Source organism: Pyxicephalus adspersus, chromosome Z (genome assembly GCF_032062135.1).
Source record: "Pyxicephalus adspersus chromosome Z, UCB_Pads_2.0, whole genome shotgun sequence".
NCBI classification, from domain to species: domain Eukaryota; kingdom Metazoa; phylum Chordata; class Amphibia; order Anura; family Pyxicephalidae; genus Pyxicephalus; species Pyxicephalus adspersus.
In genome coordinates this window covers 54,515,869-54,534,270 of record NC_092871.1, presented here as the reverse complement: position 1 = coordinate 54,534,270, position 18,402 = coordinate 54,515,869, and the positions used below count along the sequence as shown (strand labels likewise).

At 42.9% G+C, this 18,402-nt stretch overlaps 1 long non-coding RNA gene across 1 annotated transcript; it reads left to right on the top strand.

The window, feature by feature from the left end:
* The first annotated feature begins 3,352 nt into the window (after positions 1–3,352).
* On the top strand, positions 3,353–11,462 carry LOC140343431 (uncharacterized). Its single transcript, XR_011923332.1, has 2 exons — positions 3,353–3,486; positions 11,223–11,462. It is a non-coding gene; the product is annotated as an uncharacterized lncRNA (long non-coding RNA).
* The last annotated feature ends 6,940 nt before the right edge of the window (positions 11,463–18,402 follow it).

The following is an 18,402-nucleotide window of genomic DNA, read 5'->3' as shown; positions in this document are numbered from 1 at the left end:
TGTCAGAAGGAAGAGTGTGACCATCAGTGAGCGCATTCAGAGCTAAAACTAAATGCGGGCCTAGTACTGAGAAGAAATTCTTATAGTAGGCTAATGTCAGACCATCTGGGCCGGGAGCTTTCCCTGATGCGGCTCGGCGAATTGCCGCTTGTAGCTCAAGCAGTGTTATCAGTTTATCTAATATCTCTATAATGTCTGAGAACAATGTCGGAGGCACTGAGATAGTCCTGTATTGCGATCTGGCGGTCGGGAGATGACCTACCACTAGAGTCTCCTCGTAAATTATACAGAAGACTGTAATAGTCATGGAAGGTGTTAGCAATGTCAGGGGTGGCGTGTGCCAGGGTGCCCAAAGAGGTTTTGATTTTAGGGATATACATGGCCGCCTTCTTAGACCTAAGCGCCCTAGCCAATGCCCTACCACAGTGGTTGGCATGTTCATAGTAGTACCGTTTGCAACAGGTAAGTTGTGTTTTAGCCTTTTCTCTGTACAGGGAGTTAATTTGTGTACGAGTGGCGAGTAGTTGGGATTCCAGGTCTATTGTTGGAAGTCTTTTGTGCAACATTTCTAAACGATGCAACTCCTGTAACAGCGTATCAAGCCTTTGTTTGGTTAGTCTTTTGAGTCTACAGCTCTGTTGTATGAACAGATCTCTAATATAACATTTATGAGCTTACCATACATAAAGTGGATTGTCTGTAGATCCTGCATTGTTGGCAAAGAAGGAGGAAAGTTCTTCCTCAATCTTTGCGGTCAGTTCAGGGTCTTCGAGCTGTGCCTCATTCAGCCTCCAAACACTGGGTTTACATTCATTTATCCTTCCAGAGATCTCTATCATAATGGGGGCGTGGTCAGAGAAAGTTTGGAACCAATACTTGAGTGGCTAACCAGTGAAATGGCATCATGGGATATCAGAAAATAATCAAGTCTGGAGTAAGTATTATGGACCGCGGAGTAGAACATATAATCCCTGTCTCTGGGGTGTTGAAAATGCCAGATATCTATCAATTGATTGTCATGTACAGTGCTTTCAGACATTTATGATGGGAGTAAGGCAGGTGGGAACGGCCCTTGGATATGTCTAAGGACCGATCCAAAGTTAAATTAAAATCACCTCCTATAATGATGGTACCCTGAGCCAACTCAGATAAGAGGGTCAGAATATATTCAAGGACAGTCAACTGGCCGGTATTAGGTAGGTATATGTTTACAAATGTAAATAGTTGCTTCTCTATCATACCCTGGACTATGAGGAAACGACCGTCTGGATCCACTTTACACAAAGAGGGGGACCATGGAAGAGAACCATCTATTAGAATGCTAACTCCCCTAGATTTAGAATCGGGTGAAGTGCTGTGATAACTGTATTTGGCTTGTTTGTTACGCACGACCGGGATTTTGTCATGGCGGAAGTGTGTCTCTTGCAGAAAGACAATATGGCTTCTGCATTTTCGGAGTGTATTGAATAGGACTGAACGTTTTGAGGGAGAGTTTAATCCCTTAACATTTAGAGATGTGAGTGTGATAGTCATAATTCCTGTGGTCTAACGGTAAGGTAAGGAAGGGGGAAGGGTGGGGGAAATTAGTAAAGAATAGGAGGAAAGAAAAGAAAGAAGAAATTAGGAAATCAATAAAATAAGGTACACAAAGAAGAAAAACAACTTAAAAGGAAGAAGAAATAGAGCTCTAGGCCCTAAACCTAGGTAGGTAAAACAATATACCACAACACCGACCTCTACAAGAGGCCGGGTGTACCTATGTGGTGGGTAGTGTAGGCAAGAACACTATGAGCCGCTGGCTCACCAGCAGCAGCAACATAAAACACGCATATAACTATAAGTAAATCATACAGCTCTAGTAAGTGAAACCAGGAAGATATGCCGTTCCCAAAAAACAAGGAGAGGAGATAGAATTCTAAACTTACAAGAGTAGAAAGGTTTCACAGGAATGAAGGTCCCAAAGACATTAATAAAAACATTAAATAAAGGGCATAACAATAATCAGGCATACTAAAGTGCACAGCAATACACAATGCAGGCTACTACAGGAGCCAAAACAATAACCCAGCTTCAAAGGTATTATGTAAACAGAACAATAATAATAACAGTAATAGTACTGGCGGTAGGCAGCCCTCTGGGAACAAAGAACCACTGAGACCATGATTGGCTGTCGCCCATACTCTATGTGCACCAATGTCACCGCAATAACAGGAATCCGCTTCCGGCATAGGAGGTGTGCTCAGATCAGGACATAGATACATCACACAGGAATGATAAGTTTCTGAGGAGGTATAGATATGCATTGTAATATATGTAGGAGGTAGACAGTGGTGGTACCAAGAGTTCAAATATTCAGCAGCAGGAGAAATCATAGTTCATGTGAGTTTGAGGTTTTCCTTCCCAGGGGGCGCTAAGGAGTAGGAGAGCGCCGTCTGTGGCGTGTGGAGGTAGATGATCTTGAGCTCAAGTAGATACTTGGGAGTACCTCTAAGACTTCTAGCCAATTAGGAACATCAATGGGATCTGCGCCCAAGAAGGCAAGAAGGTAAACAGGGCCGGTAGCTGAGATGGATTCTGCAACGTAAACACAGAGTTTGGTTTGGTCACTATGAGATGTAGTGGATGTCCCTATCTATATCGGGCTCCGTGTGTGGTAATGTAATCCAAAAGTGGCTTCAGTATGCGTCTCATCTGCAGCGTGTGAGGGGATAGATCCGGAAATATCTGAATACTTGCACCATCAAAATCAATCGGCCCCTTCTGCCATGCTTTCTGAACGATTTGCTCTTTAACTTTGTAAAAGTGCACCCTGCATAAAACCTCTCTGGGGCGATCAGGTACTCCATCTCTCCTCACACCAACCCTATGTACTCTATCCAATTCTATGCGCTCGGAAGGGGGGTCGGTCTAAAAGGGTGTTAAAAATGGCAATAACAGTGTGCTCCAGGTCAGGCCCAGCTGTAGCTTCCGGGAGTCCCCTTAATCGTAAATTGTTGCGTCGGCCCCTGTTTTCTTGATCGTCCAAACTGAGAGCCAAGTTAGAAAGCACAGACTTCATGTGCAGTTGGGCATGTTCAAGTGTGTCTAATCTAAGGGAAGTTTGGGAGGAGGAGTACTCCAGTGAAGTAACCTTAATATCAACTGCTTGCACTTTCTGATATATCTGTTCAATCTCTGCATGAACAGAGTGCTTTATGAGATGAGCCCAGGATTCTAGCTCTGTTTTAGTGGGTATGAATGTCAGGAGGGCTTGTAATTCTCTGGGCAGCTGCTGAGCAGAGGACACTGTATCTGAGAACTCAGCTGGGGAATCAGATGACTGACAGGAGTGTGTCAGAACAGCAGGGATCCCAGCTGGGGGGAAAGTCCCCTCTTCACTCACCCGATCAGCAGACTCCACGTGGTCAGCTTCACTTGCAGATGCAGGGGCCATCTTGGGAGCACATCCTCCTGTTGAAGCTGCTGAGTCTGAAGGAAAATATTTGTGTAAGTTGTCCCGTTTAGTGGTTTTCCCTGCTTTTTTATTCTTCTGCTGCTTGGACATCACTGAGTGGGGGTGGAAACAAGCTGTGTGATCTGAAGTATTAGCTGTTAAAGCCGTGGTGGACACAGAGCTCCAGGAAAGTGCCTGCTCACAGTGCCATTGCCAAGCCACGCCTTCTTTTGTCACTTCTAGCCCTATGATTACTTTTCCTTGTCTGCAGGAAGAACCACACTGCAAATGCAAGATCAACACATACAAACATGTTATTTTTTGGTGTGGTTTGTCAGTCCTGGGTGCATAGCAGGGGTTTGCTATACACGTGTGAGTAGGCCACCAGATAGGTTGTAACCATGTGAAATGTCAAAAGTGAAAGGGGCTTCCAAAGAAGTAACATTTCAACTAACTAACATTTTAGTGCTAACCTCTGCTCCACTTACTATAACAGCCAATCACATTATATTAAAATCAAAAATCATGTGCACATCTACTTATTGGTGAGACCAAACAATTTCAGGACAGTGGCTTACCAAAAGTAGAATATTATTTTAGTGAGAACTTCCTCCTATTATTCAAAAAAAGCATTGCAAATTTGGTAACAAAAATTTACAGACAGTCCTCGAGTTACAAACATCCGACTTACTTGTACTTAAAAAAGGAGGCTGTACAGTATCGAATCAACAAATCGTATCACGCATCTTTCCACACAGTCTGTGTTCATTAGAAAATCTGCTGCTACTAGAAAAGAGCTGTTGAAGTGGGATGCCCATCTTCACAGAGCACACTGCACTTTCCATCATAGTACTATGTATTAAACTCATTGAAGCAGAAATGGCAATTCCTTCAGTGCAAGAAGGGAGGAGGCAAAAGGCAGAGCAAAGGGGAGTACATCAAGGGGGCCAGTGATAAGGTGTGTTGAAAAGATTCAGCGAGAGGGGAGGTCTAAGTGTGCTTCAAGAGACCTCTCAAGGTGCGCACCAGATTTGGAAAGGTGAGAACGTGGGCTTATTTTTCCCTGCTGCCCATGCAGCGCTTTAATTTGGAAAGGAAAGCTGAGGGGGAAGGTCGGCAGGAAAAGAGCAAGCAGTGGAGGTATCAGCTGATTCCCGGCACGTTTTTCAATTGGTTGCATACATTTGGGATTTTGGCGAGTGTCATAGGTGAAAAGCAGTCTGAACAATGTTCGGCACTGTTTTGTTACTTGGATACTATTAGGGAGGCGTATCGGATGTACAGGGAGTGTTGCTTGGTTGCGAGCAGCTCGCCAGAGAAAAGCGTTCCAAGTGTTACTGCCCTGGGACCACAAGGATATAAGCTTGTGGATGCGCCTGATGACAGGGGGGAACTTTTTTTTCTTCAGGGGAGGTAGCAGCCAACAGGAGGGAGGGTCGCAGGCTGATATAAAAAAGGGAGTTTGTTGGCTCTTTAATGAGGGGGGATAAAAGTTTGGATGGGGGTGCAGGTTTACACATGAGTGCTCAGGCTGTGGGGGAAATCATGGGCTCTCCCAATGTTTGAAGCAGGGGACAGGAAGAGGGGAAGATGTCAGTGAAAAGAGGGATTACCCTGATGAGAGTCAAAAGGATGCAGCCGTTATATCATGGATATCATGGCCAGCCCAGATGCAGAGGCGGTGTGGGTACTGGAGAAGGGGTTTGAGGTGGGGTTTCATTATCAGAGGCGATGGGGTATTTGCTGCAGGTGCCTAAGGATTTGAAATCGTTGCTGAGGCATTCAGAGGTTGTTGCGAAATAATTGGCAAAGGTGAGTTTGTGCAGGATGAGTGGGCCCCTTAGTTCCCCGCCGCTGGAGGGTATAGTGATTTCCTTATTGGGGCTGGTGCCAAAGAGAGAGGCAGGTAATTTTTGGTAGATACATCATTTATCATTTCTACCAGGAGGAGTTGGTGAATAATGGCATTGACCTGGAGCTATGTGAAGCGGTGTACATGTCATTTAATGTGGCGATTCAGTGGGTGTGGCTATACGGGGCGGGAGCGTTAACAAATGCGCACATTGAGGCCACTTTTCAGTTGCTGCCAGTACATCCGTAAAGTTTACGCCTGTAAGGCTGTCCGTGGGAAGGGGTGTATTTTGTTGATCGCTGCCTTTTCATAGGTTGCTCTATTTTCTGCACCCTGTTTAAGAAGTTTAGCACTTTCTTGGAATGGGTAGTGTGGACGGTGGCAGGGGTGGAGTCAGTCGTCTACTATATGGATCAGCGGTCGCCAACAGAGAAAATGTTTGGGGTCCTTAGTAGTGTTGGTGTTCGAATTCGGGTTGTCCTTATATTCGACCCGAATATGGCTGCTCGAATTTGGATAGGCCCGACACGAAAAACATGGGATTCGACTGCAAAAATAAAATAAAAAATAATCTTAAATTAATTTAATTAGTGTGTTTTTATTTTAACTATTTTTTTTTTATTTTATACAGGTTATCTGATAATTACATTATGAATCATAATGTCATTGTGAGATTCCCGGACCTTGGGAACTTTGCAGTTACAGCTAGTTGGAAGCACGTGCCTTCAATTAGCTGTAACCTCAGGCGATACCGGGGAAATAGAAGTTCAATGGAGAAATGTATCTCCATTCATCACCTCTACTGCTCTGTGATTGGCTGGGGAGAGGATGAATGGTTTTAAAAACCCATATAAACGTTCCTACCATGTTTATATGCATCTTTATGCACATTTACAAGCGTTTAAAGCCTAACTTTAAAACGCTAAAAAACTTTTACAACCGCTTATGATGCGGTTTACCACGAATTGCCACAATTTTACTTAAGCGTTTATAAAAGTTTTACTTTTAACCCTTCCAGGGAATGAGTACAGGGGTGCATAAAACCCATTACTCATTCCCTAAAAGGGTTAAAATATGTGTAAAAATTGGACAAGGCTTTAATGTTAGTCCCAGGGTTGTGCTCATTGCAGCCCTGGAAATCATCCTGTCATTGGGATAACCTGTAAAAAAAAAGTTTAGTTACACAAACACACACACATTTAATAAAATAGTTTAACATTAAAGCCCCATTCTATTTTTTGCATATATTTTAACCCTTTCAGTGAATGAGTAAGAGGTTTTATGTACCCCTGTACTCATTCCCCAGGGTGGGGTGGTGGAGATCTGGGAGTCCCCTTATTAAAGGGGGCTTCCAGATTCCAAAGTCCTGCTAAAAACATTTATAAAAGCCCCTATTGTTTGCAATGGAAGCTTTCATAAAAGCTTAAAAACGCTTGAAAAAGCCTCCATTGAGTTCAATGGAAGGGTTTTCTTGCGTTTATCCAGCATTTTAATTTTTAAGATAGCGCTCAAATACGTGCCTGAAGGAAACGTCCTGATGTAGATTAGCTCATTGGAATGCATGGGGACTTCAAACATGGGCTTTAAAAGCCTCAGGTTAAACGCTGGGGAAACAGTCTGTGTAGACTAAAGCTGCGTACACACACCCAATAATTATCATTAGAAACGACAGACGAACGACCGAAGAACAACCTATTGGCCAAAAATCATTCTAAAAAAAGTGACCAACGAAGTCAACGAACAAGAATTGTTGTTGGAAATAAACGACCGCCACGGCGGATCTGATTGGCCGACGATCGTTCACTATCTATCGTGTGTACAGTCATTCAGTGGTCGTGCATGTTTCTGTGGTACACTTTCTCCTTTACATGTCACTCCCTGCATTCTTCAAACGATTTTATCTAGCGTGTGGACACTGTTGGCAGATTATTTTTGAACGATCGTATTGTTACAGCATGTACAGAATTGTGCACAATATGATTGTTCAAGTATAATCGTGCATAATCGTTGATGAGTCGTAATCGTTCGTTTTCTAACAATCATTATTGGAAGTGTGTACCTAGCTTTAGCCTAATATTGATGTGACAGGTGCTCTTTAATATTCATGTGAAGTACAGGGGTATGTAATAGTGTTATGTATCTTTTTATGTATTCTTTTAAAATGAATCTTTTTTATGTATCTTTTTATATATCCTTTTAATATGTATCTTTTTACATCTGTTTGGAGGCTGTAGAAGCTCTACACAGTCCTGAAAAAAAAAAAAAATTTTTCCTCTCATTGACTTTAATGGTGTTCGACTTGACATTTGACCACTCAAATCATTTTGCTCTATTCGAGTGAATAGCTGACGAATCGAATATTAAGCTATTCAACCAACACTAGTCCTTAGCTCTGGCCAGTGCCAGAGCCCCTGAGCGGGGTGGTAGGTAGGTGGTAGGTGCGCACTGGGGTGTGGTCCCTGGAGTGGGTGGAAGCAGGTTTCGTGCAGAATTTAGTGGTCTTGAGCTGTTTCCAATTGCTTTGGTGGTAGAGTTGAGGGGGCCAGAACTGGCTAACAAAAAGTTCTGGTTTCTTGTGACAATCTGGGGGTAGCTCAGGCCATTAATAGGTTCACAGTGTCATCTTTGCCAGCGGTGCAGCTTTTGAGGCGATTAGTGTTTAGATGCTTGCAGCATAATATTTACATTTTTGCACGTCACATTCCCAGGGTGTATAATGTCATCACTGATGTGTTTTGTCTTTTCCAGTGGGACAGGTTTGGTGTGTTGGCACCGGAGGTGGAGCAGTGTGTTTTCTCCTCTCCGGATCAGCTGTGGCAGATTGCAATGGGCTCAGAGGTATGATTAGGCCATCAGTGAGTGCAGAAATCTGGACGGCCTAATCTGCGGTGTGGCAGGAGTGGTGGTCATTGCGCAAGAGGGTGGGGGGTGAGTTGAGCCGAAGATTAGGTACAGGTATTGTTGTTTTGGCTTGCTTGTGACTTTGCAGGCAGGGAGTCTGGGGCGCAGTGATTAGGAAGTTGGTTGGAATTGCAGTTTGGTTCAAACTGCAGGGTGTGCGGGATGTGACCAAGGATTTTGGCAAGTGGTGAAGGGTAAAGCAGGGAAAGCGGTTGCCGGATGCTTGGCAGCCAGTGTCCTTTGAGTTATTGCAAGGGTTGGTTTGACAGTTGAAGTTGGTGTGTGTGGGGGAGTATGAACAAGTGTTGTTTAGGGCGGCGTTAATGATGGTGTTTTTGGAGCATTGTGGATTAGTCTGTTGAAGACTCAGATTCGCATTTTGGCGCAGGATGTTGTTTGTTCGCTGGACAAGGTAATTTTGGGTATTCAGTCGTCAGAGTGGCCGGGGGGAGGCTTTAAAGAGGTGTTTTTTAAGAAGAGGGAGTTGGTGGTTTGCCTCGTGTCAGCAGTGGTGGAACTGCAGACACGGCGACCAGGGTAAGAAGGGTCCCATTTTGTTGCATGGGGATGGCACTTTTGTCAAGGTTTCAATTTACCTCCATTTTAAAAAATGATTGGATGCTACGGGTGGAGGCACAGGGTTTTTACTATCATTCCTTTTAGACTGGAGTACCGGGCTTGCTCTGGAGTAGGGTGGTGCCCAAGATTCAAAGTTTGCACCTTTGTAAAGGCCTCCTGGTGTGGTGGTGCTCCATTCTGGAGGCAATGACCTGGGGCGGCGCTAAAAGAGGGAATTGATTAGAGATGTAAAGATTTTTTTTGAGGTTGCGTGTGGAGTTTTTTGACTAGTTTGAGCGAGGCAAACTCGGTTAGCAGATCAACAAAGCAAGGTTTAAGGTCAAAAAAGAAATGGGCTGTTTTGTTACCAAGTATGGTGGTATTGTAGAGGGGAATCGAAGCTGGAGGAGGAGACTTGGCAAACTTGGGAAGGGATGAATTGCACCTCAATGCCATAGTGATGTATATGTGGTTCCTGGGCATACAGGATAGGGTTCAGAGAAAGTTGCAGGTGTGGAGGGGCTTTAAAGCAGAGGTTGGGTGTGTACAAGAAAAGAATACTGTTGTTTAATGTTGAGGGTTTAAATTGTTGAATTATTTATGTTATAATAATGTATGCATGTGTATATTTATCATTATTTATATGTTGTAAATTATTATTTATATATATATATATATATATATATATAATGTATAACATGTTGTTTAAGCCATTTTAAGTCCATTAAAAGTGTCAGTGTGTTTTGTTTTTTTATAAAAGTGTTTTAATTGACAAAGAAACATAAGAATGCAGAATGCAGCCATAGTACAAAAAGGTTGTAAGAATTGTACATCAATTTTTTCAATATAGCATCAGAATCTTGTAAGAGTGACCAGCATGTGAGAAAAAAAAAACAGTGCAGTAAATATATTTGCAAAGAACAAATTGTTTCCTGACATTTTTCAAACTTTTTTTATCATTTGTTTATTCATCAGCATTTTGGTTCATTAGCGTCTAGAGTAAACCAAATCTCTTAAAACTGAAACCAACATACCAAAACAAGGGGGACATCAAATTCCCTTAAAACATCCCAAAGAAACTGGGATCTTCACTGCTAACCTAGCATCAGATAATAGTAGTGATCAGATGGTAGTGTCAAATGCAAGGATAAAAGGTAGGAATAGGCAAAATTAGTTATCTCCTGCCAAAGTAGCGGGGCTTTCTGTCATGTGTCCATATTCAGTGTGAGGTTAGTGTCCTCTGATCGTACCAAACCGAGTGCCGAAAAAAAGTTCAATGACATCTTGGAGCTGAGCGTGGGACAAAGTATGTTTTAAATATGACATCCAGGTATTAAAGAACTTCTACGGATGAGTGTCAATATGCTGGGTAGCCTCTGTTCTATCTATAACCATAAGTGACTGTAAATATTGAATAAGTTGTGGAAGTGAGGGCGCAGTAGGCTCCAGCCACTGTTTAGGTATGCAGGTATGCAGAGGACGGTGGGACGTGACCTGCACAAACTATCGGTTACATCCACGTGGAATAATGCCAGATGAGGGGACAGTTGCCTAGCATATCCCATAATCCTAGCCATGAATCCAAATACTGAGCCTCAAAAGATCATAATCTGAGGACAGTCCCATAGGGCATGTGAGTTTTGGACTTTTTAAGCCAGATTAAATCCAGATAAAATATAGCTTAAAAGATTTTATTTCAATATCAAAAAAAATTATAACAAATATCTCTAAACATAAAAACATATCATGCAAGCAATATCTCCTGTACAAACACCAAATCAATGGGTTGTAAGCTGTCGACGCGTTTCACGGAAAAATAGGATCTGCTTCTTCAGGAGGTCTGCAATATCAATACATGATCCAAAAATTAATTTCTACATAGACACGCAAATGCCAGACAATACATACAAGCTATGTACATAATGAATGTAGACTTACAGAATTGCCTATATCAGTCCCAACATCTTATGACTGGTAGAATTATTCACCAATTGAGCAGAAAGGGGGCTCAATTGCTCAACTGGTGAATTATTCTACCGTTCATAAGATGTTGGGACTGATATAAGCAGAACTGTAAGTCTATATTCATTATGTACATAGCCTGTATCCATTGTCTGGCATACTACAATCCCTGGGGCACTACAGGTTAATTAACCTGTAGTGCCCCGGGGATCGCACACTCTTCTCAATGATTGCAGACTCTGCTGCAATCATTGAGAAGATATCGGCGGCAAGTATCTCTTACTCTGTAACACGCACAGTAATATGATACATTTGTTACATTTTTCTAGCAGTGGATAACAGAAAAATGTAACAAATGTATCACAATATTACTGTGCTGGAAAGTGTGTTACAGAGTAAGAGATATCACGTCATTGTAGGATAATCTGTAAAAAAAAATTAGAAATAAATTTAATTAAAATTTTTACATCTTTTTTGTTTATCTGAATTTTTACCATCGAATCTAATTTTTTTCAGGTTGGGTCTACACGAATTCGAACAGCCATATTCAGGTCGAATATAAGGACAACCCAAATTTGAACACCAACACTAACAATGACCTATAAAAGGAGGCAGAAGTAGAGGCAATGACCCTTGGGGACTTGTGTATAAGATTCTGCAAATCAGGGGAAGATTCTACGGTAGCCTTTCTACGGTAGATTAGTCAGTAGCCTGCCAGACTTATTACCGTAGCAAATAAATTTCACTGAACGGTAAGACATGATTGTGGAATCATACTGGCTAATCAAGAAATCACAGGTTCTCTTCGCCTATAACCAAGATTCTTTGTGTGCAGGCGTAAGAGAAATTTTGTAAGTCTCATATGTCTGTCTGGCCTGTGTGCAAGCATCCATGTACTTACGCAGAGTTTTCTTTTTGGTGAAACCACTTTTGCCGTGTCCCAGTAGAGCTGTGGGTTAGACCTATGGTTTGCGTTAATAAATTCATAGTCCTGCCACCAAAATTTCAAATTTTGCTGGAACTTCTCATCCGTAGCCAAGTATGTAGGAAATCGCCAGGTGAAATCATGTAGTCATGTAAAAAACTGTCCATGAGGTCAATTGTGACCGGGGCGGGGTTCGAAATCACGAAATCAGGTGTATATCAGCCAAATCAACCTTATGAAGCATGTCAACCGATACAAGCATAGTGTCGAGCCTGGACATTGTGGAGTGTGCTGCTGACACATGCGTGTACTTTGGCTCCAATTGATGGAGGTGCCTCCAGGAGTCAACTAAGCCAGCAGCGGAGAGAAAAGACTGAAAAGAGTTGTCATTAGACAGGGTTGCAACCTGTTTTTGTGGGGGAGGAAGTCTGTCCTCTCTGGTGTTTAACACTGCATTGAAATCCCCAGCACTGTGTTGTAAAAAGTGTTATTGTCCTTGTTAGGGCCATAAATAGCCATCAATGTAAGAGAACCTGCTGAAAATTGTAGGCTGATGGAGGCCAATCTGCCATCAGAGACATCACATGATTTCGAGACTGTTGTGTATTGCAATTTCCTGTTGATCAATATGAGTACTCCGGCCCGCTGACCTTGTGCTGAGGCCCCCTAGACTTCACACAGCTTTTACGGAGAAGATGAAAAAATTAGAAGGAGAGGTGTGTTTCTTGCAGGACGGCCACATCAGTTTGTAATTTTTTTTAAATGGCATAGAACTTTTGTTTGCCTGGCAGGTGAACAAAGACCCTTAACGTTTCCTGTTGCTATCCACATTCACTGAGGCAAATATGCAAAAAGAATTATTATAGCATGGACAAGGCGTAAAAAAGATTCTGCACAGCCGTCCCAGCTGAGCAGCGATGCAGAGGAAGGACATCCGTCATCAAAAAATAGTAGCGTCTGAGGTAAGTAGTAGGCAGGTAGCAGTATGGCAGCAAAGCACCTAGATCCCTTAACCCTGAGGTAGGCAAACTTTTGTGGTCACTAGGCCATTTCAGGGGTGGGGAGGAGCACACTAGGCTGGACTCTCCCTTGAGTCCCGCCCCAATGGCACCGCCCCCACCAGGAACACCCCCCCGAAGAGAAAACCCTTTTCTCCATATGCATTGCGGAAGAGGATGGATTTCCCTATTTACCCCGGCAGCTGAAGTGTTAACGCAGGCCGTGGTAAAAGGGGAGCCACAGCAAGCTGGGGCTCAAGAGGCGCATGAGGCTCTGGAGCTCCAGCGGCTCGGGTAGTATTTTCTGGCCTCAAGCCCCCTTGGCCGGTCCGGCCGGCAACCCGTGGCTCCGGAGCCGTGGGTTGCCGGCTGGCATTAGGCCGGATCGGCCAGAGGGTGTTAGGCCCAAACAAACTACCGACTAGGCCGTATCTGGCCTACAGGCAGGAGTTTGCCGACCTCTGCCCTAACCAAACAACAAAAAACCAAACAAGGTAAAAAAATAAAAAAAGAGTCTCATGTCGTAGTACTTTCAAGGAGCTTCATTTTTTTCCAATGTGAGAGGTGAGAGTATGTACTGTGGGAGAACTAACAAAAAAAAACATATCACCATCTTTCCTTCCATGCTTTGTGTGAACAAAGTGTAAGAGGAGAGTTGAATCAATATGGTGGGACCAAAAGCGGATCACCGGCTCCATCTTGTGGGCATTTTGAGTAAAAAAAACAATACAAACTATTGCAGTTGTGCCAATTGTGTGGGCTCCCAGTATGGATTCCCAACTAGAAGTATGTCGGAGCAGATTGAGATTATGAAAAAAAGGTCCATTAGGACCTTAAAGAAAACGTTTGTGAAGACTGACCCTGTCCACAACTTGGCAACACAGAAGTCTCCCCAGAAGTAGGAAAGGTGGCCAGAAATGATTTAACAAATATTGCCGCCTCCTGAGGATCCTTGAATATTTGGATTCCACGATCTGTGGTGAAGATTTTCAGAACCGCTGGGTACATTAGGGCAAATCTAGCAAGCAGGGGGTGAATGAATTGGGGGGAAGGGGCAAGGTCTGAGCTATCCTGGTCAAGGTAAAAATAATTAATATAAATCTAAATAAATAAAAGACAAAATCTGTCCAAGCTGCTCTAAATAAAAAAGGAACCTGTTCCAACTCACATACAAATTTCACTTAAGAACAAACCTACAGGTCGTATCTCATTTGTAACACAGGACTTTTTTCAATGAATGTTTTAGCTGGAGAATAGACACAGAATACCTAATTGAATTCCATGTAAACTGCCTGCTGTGTACAGATCGGTAGCTCACTTAAATTTGCATTCTGAATATTTGAAATCTAAATTTTATCTCTGGTTTGAAAAGACTTTGAACCCTGCTGAGGCAAATATTAGCAACACAAATCATTACTATTTATTCTTGGTCTCTGTATCTGAGGGTTATCAAAATGGGAACATAAACATGTGGACAAGTTTTCTCGATTGCCACATCAATTGACTATCCTCACAACACCAAACTGATAGCAGTAAGGTTTTGTCTGATTCTTTCTAAACCATTTCATGTATGCAAGGAACCTTAGACTAAATTATCTTGTCACAGCAAATAAAACTAAGCACATTCATAAATTGGGTCTTACCATGCATGCGTCAACCTACCATGCATAATTAGAATTCCACACATGCAGAGTAAAGGTATCAAAAATCAGTTCCTACTATGAATAAATGAAGTCCTGATTTGACACATGCACAGTAGGACCAACCTTCTGCTACCTCTACTATGCATCAAATTGGTATTTTACACATGAACGCTACACTGCACTACACCACATTCAGCCCTTTTGAGCATTTCACACATGTACAGTTGGACCAGGTTTTCTGACATTCCTACTGCTCATGTGTAAAATTCTGATTTGAAGCATGTACAGAAAGGGTGCCAGAAAATAGTACAACACTGAGCATTCCATCATATTAGCATTTCACATATGTACAGAAATCGGGTTATACTGGGCATGCGTCAAATCAGAATTTGACACGTGCAATACGGAATGATTTTTTAACATCCCTACTGCGCATGCGTGAAATTCATGTTTGATGCATCCACAGTTTGGCCCTTTTCCTGACAACTCCTACTGCACCGGTATCAAAATGGAACTTCGCGCATGTGTAGTAGGGCCTGGTTTTCTGATACCCCTACTGCACATTCAAGAAACTCTATTTGTGGAATATCATTTTGACGCATGAGCAATAAAACCTCATTTTGTGACACATATGTGTGAAATTCTGATTTGACCCATGCACAATAAGGGTGTGAAAAATCCTTCTGCACATGCACAAAATTCAGTTTGAAAATAAAAGGCACTGCATTCAATTGAGCAGTTGGGAGTGTGGTTGATGCTACTTGCCAGGCGAAACACAATAAAATATTATTTCTATGTATTTAAATTGTGTGTGTGTTATATACTTGTAGCCCTGGTATTAGGGGTCATGTAAATGACCCTCACAAAGCAGGCTATGGCGCTAACCTGTAGATAACAGAGAGGATCCTGGGCCTTTGCTATGCGGAAGAGTGAGGATACTAATAAAGTTGGCAGTGCCTCCACCCAGGACATGGTCTCTGTTAGCGGAGGGGCTCCCTTCCTAGGACATTAACACTACACCACTACACCCAGCATACAACATTAACCATTGCAGCTAGTGGGTTGAGTTCACACGTAGCACCCCCTTTTCTCAATGTCCTAATGTTTATGCTTCTTTCTGTACGCTGTCCATCACGCAAAAATTTGCCTGCCATTTTCTGGAAAACCACAAGGTCTTTTGGAACTTTTGTATTTTTCCCCTGTTGCCACTGTTCTCCTACACATACCTAGCGAATTTGGTGGTTCATAATGTCACAGAGACAAGCCCAGAATACAGAGCCAGGTTATTCACAGGTAAACAATCCACCAGACAAGGTACACAAGGGTAAGAAAAAAGCAGAGTCAATGTCACAGGCAAAAGGTTGGTCCAGGAAGAATACACTTGCAGAGTCATAAACAGGCAAAGTTAGCAACAGTAAATCAGACGAATTAATACACCAGCAGCATGTTAGCCCAACTTAATTCTACAACAGGCCCTGGTACTGGTAGCAGAGAGGCTATAAAATCTCAGCAGACAATGGCAGCACAATATAGAGTCAGGAACTAATCTGCCTTTAAAATCCCCTTCAGCTCTTCACAGCTAGTGTTGGTCGAATAGGTCACTATTCGATTCGATCGCTATTCGACCGAATAATGCATAATTATTCGGGTGGTCGAACGTCGAATTCGAACTCCATAAAGTCAATGGGGGAAAAATTTGGGTTGTTATTCGGGTCGGTGGAGAGCTTCTACAGCCTATAAATACATTTAAAAAGACATGTCAAAACTCTCCCATCTCTGCACAACACTGTACAAGTAAAAATAAAATAAGGAAGTCTTTTACTGTTGCTGGCATGGCCATTTTATGGGGCGGCCAAGGGAACATACCAGATTTTACACGGTCTCCAAATACAGCCAGAGAGGGACATGAGGGGGTTCCTCTGGTCCAAAAATTAGCCACCAGGTTTCACCGCTCCGTTACAAGCCATACACAGGCTTCAGAGTACAGGCAGAGGTCTCTGAGGGCGGTCTTTCAGTCCGAAAATTAGCCAGCTACACAGCTCTGATATACGTTACAAGTGACAGGTGGCAGCAGCAGCAGTAGGAGGAGGTGGTGGCCACTGAGACGGAGCGGGAACTGCATTGGTAACTGGCATCCAGAGTTGGGAACTGGGCAGGGGGCATCAGTTACAGCATGAGGAGGAGGCGTTTGGCTCTGAGAAGGAGCAAGGACGGCATTAGAGGTTGAGGCCATCACCCATATGGACAGTGTCGAAGCTGTAGCTATCGGAGACATGAATGGATCAACGAGATTCCAATCCGTACCAACTACGTAGGAAACCACATGAAAGGGAACGGGCTTGGCAGAATCAGCGGGGAAACAAGACCCTGTTGAGCCTGAGTCTAGTTTGGCATCTAGAGCTGGGTACTGGGCAGTGGGCAGGCAGCAGCAGTAATAGCATGAGGAGGAAGCGGCAGGCCCTGAGACATAGTGTGTATGGCTGTGTTACTCCTCCTGCTCTTACGTGTGGACGGCATTAGTTTCCGGCATCTAAAGTCAGATACTGGGCAGGCGGCAGCATCATTTACAGCAGGAGGAGGAGGCTGTGGGCTCTGAGACGGAGTGTGGACGGCATTCGTTTCAGGCATCTAAAGTCAGGTACTGGGCAGGCGGCAGCTTCATTTACAGCAGGAGGAAGAGGCGGTGGGCTCTGAGACGGAGTATGGACGGCATTAGTGTCTGGCATTTAAAGTCAGGTACTGGGCAGGTAGCAGCATCATTTACAGCAGGAGGAGGAGGCGGTGGGCTCTGGGACAAAGTGTGGACGGCATTAGTTTCTGGCATCTAAAGTCAGGTACTGCACAGGCGGAAGCATTATTTACAGCAGGAGAAGGTGGAGGAGGTGGTGGTCTCTGAGACGGAGTGTGGACGGCATTAGTTTCTGGCATCTAAAGTCAGGTACTGGGCAGGTGGCAGCACCATTTACAGCAGGAGCAGAAGGCGGTGGGCTGAGACGGAGTATGGACAGCATTAGTTTTTGGCATTTAAAGTCAGGTACTGGGCAGGTAACAGCATCATTTACAGCAGGAAGAGGAGGTGGTGGGCTCCGAGATGAAGTGTGGACGGCATTAGTTTTTGGCATCTAAAGTCAGGTACTGGGCAGGTGGCAGCATCATGTACAGCAGGAGCAGAAGGTGGTGGGCTGAGAAGGAGTATGGACGGCATTAGTTTCTGGCATCTAAAGTCAGGTACTGGGCAGGCGGCAGCATCATTTACAAGCAGGAGGAGGAGGTGGTGGGCTCTGAGACGGATTGTGGACTAGATTATTATCTTGCATTTACAGTTGGGTACTGGGAAGGCGGCAGCAGTACCAGGCAGTAGGAGGCGTTGGTCCCTGGTACGGAGCGTGGACCACATTGGAGGTTGAGGCCATAAACTCTATGGACAGTGTAGAAGCTGTATCTAATTAGGAGATTAATGGATTACCGAAAATCACACTTTCCATACCTACTATGTTGTGAAACCACATAAAAGGAAACGTACTTGGTGGAATACGTGGGGAAATACAAAAATTTTTTATCATTTGTGGATATCTAGCAAGTGCTATCACATCCAAATATATGTATTTGTCTCACATAAATATCGGATCGGAAAGAAATATCTATATTTTTTAGCGAGAAATACTAAATTTTTTATGGGTTTTAGGAAAGATATGAAGTGCTAGCATAATAAAATATCTGTATTTTTTTTTACAGAAATACAGAAATGTTTATGTTTATTTTGATAGATAGCAAGTGGTATCAGAATTAATTCTCTGTATTTTTTTACAGAATTAAAAAAAATTCAATTTATTTTGATAGATAGCAAGTGGTATCAGAATTAATTCTCTGTATTTTTTTTACAGAAAAAAAAAAATCAGTTTATTTTCATAGATAGCAAATGGTATCAGAATAAATTCTCTGCATTTTTTTTACAAATACAGAAAATATTCTGTGTATTTTCATAGATAGCAACTTGCTATCCATCAAAATAAACATAAAATTTCTATATTTCTGTAAGAAAAATACAGATAATTATTTCTGATATCACTTGCTACCTATCAAAATGAACAGAAAAATTTCAGTATTTCTGTAAAAAAAATACAGAGAAT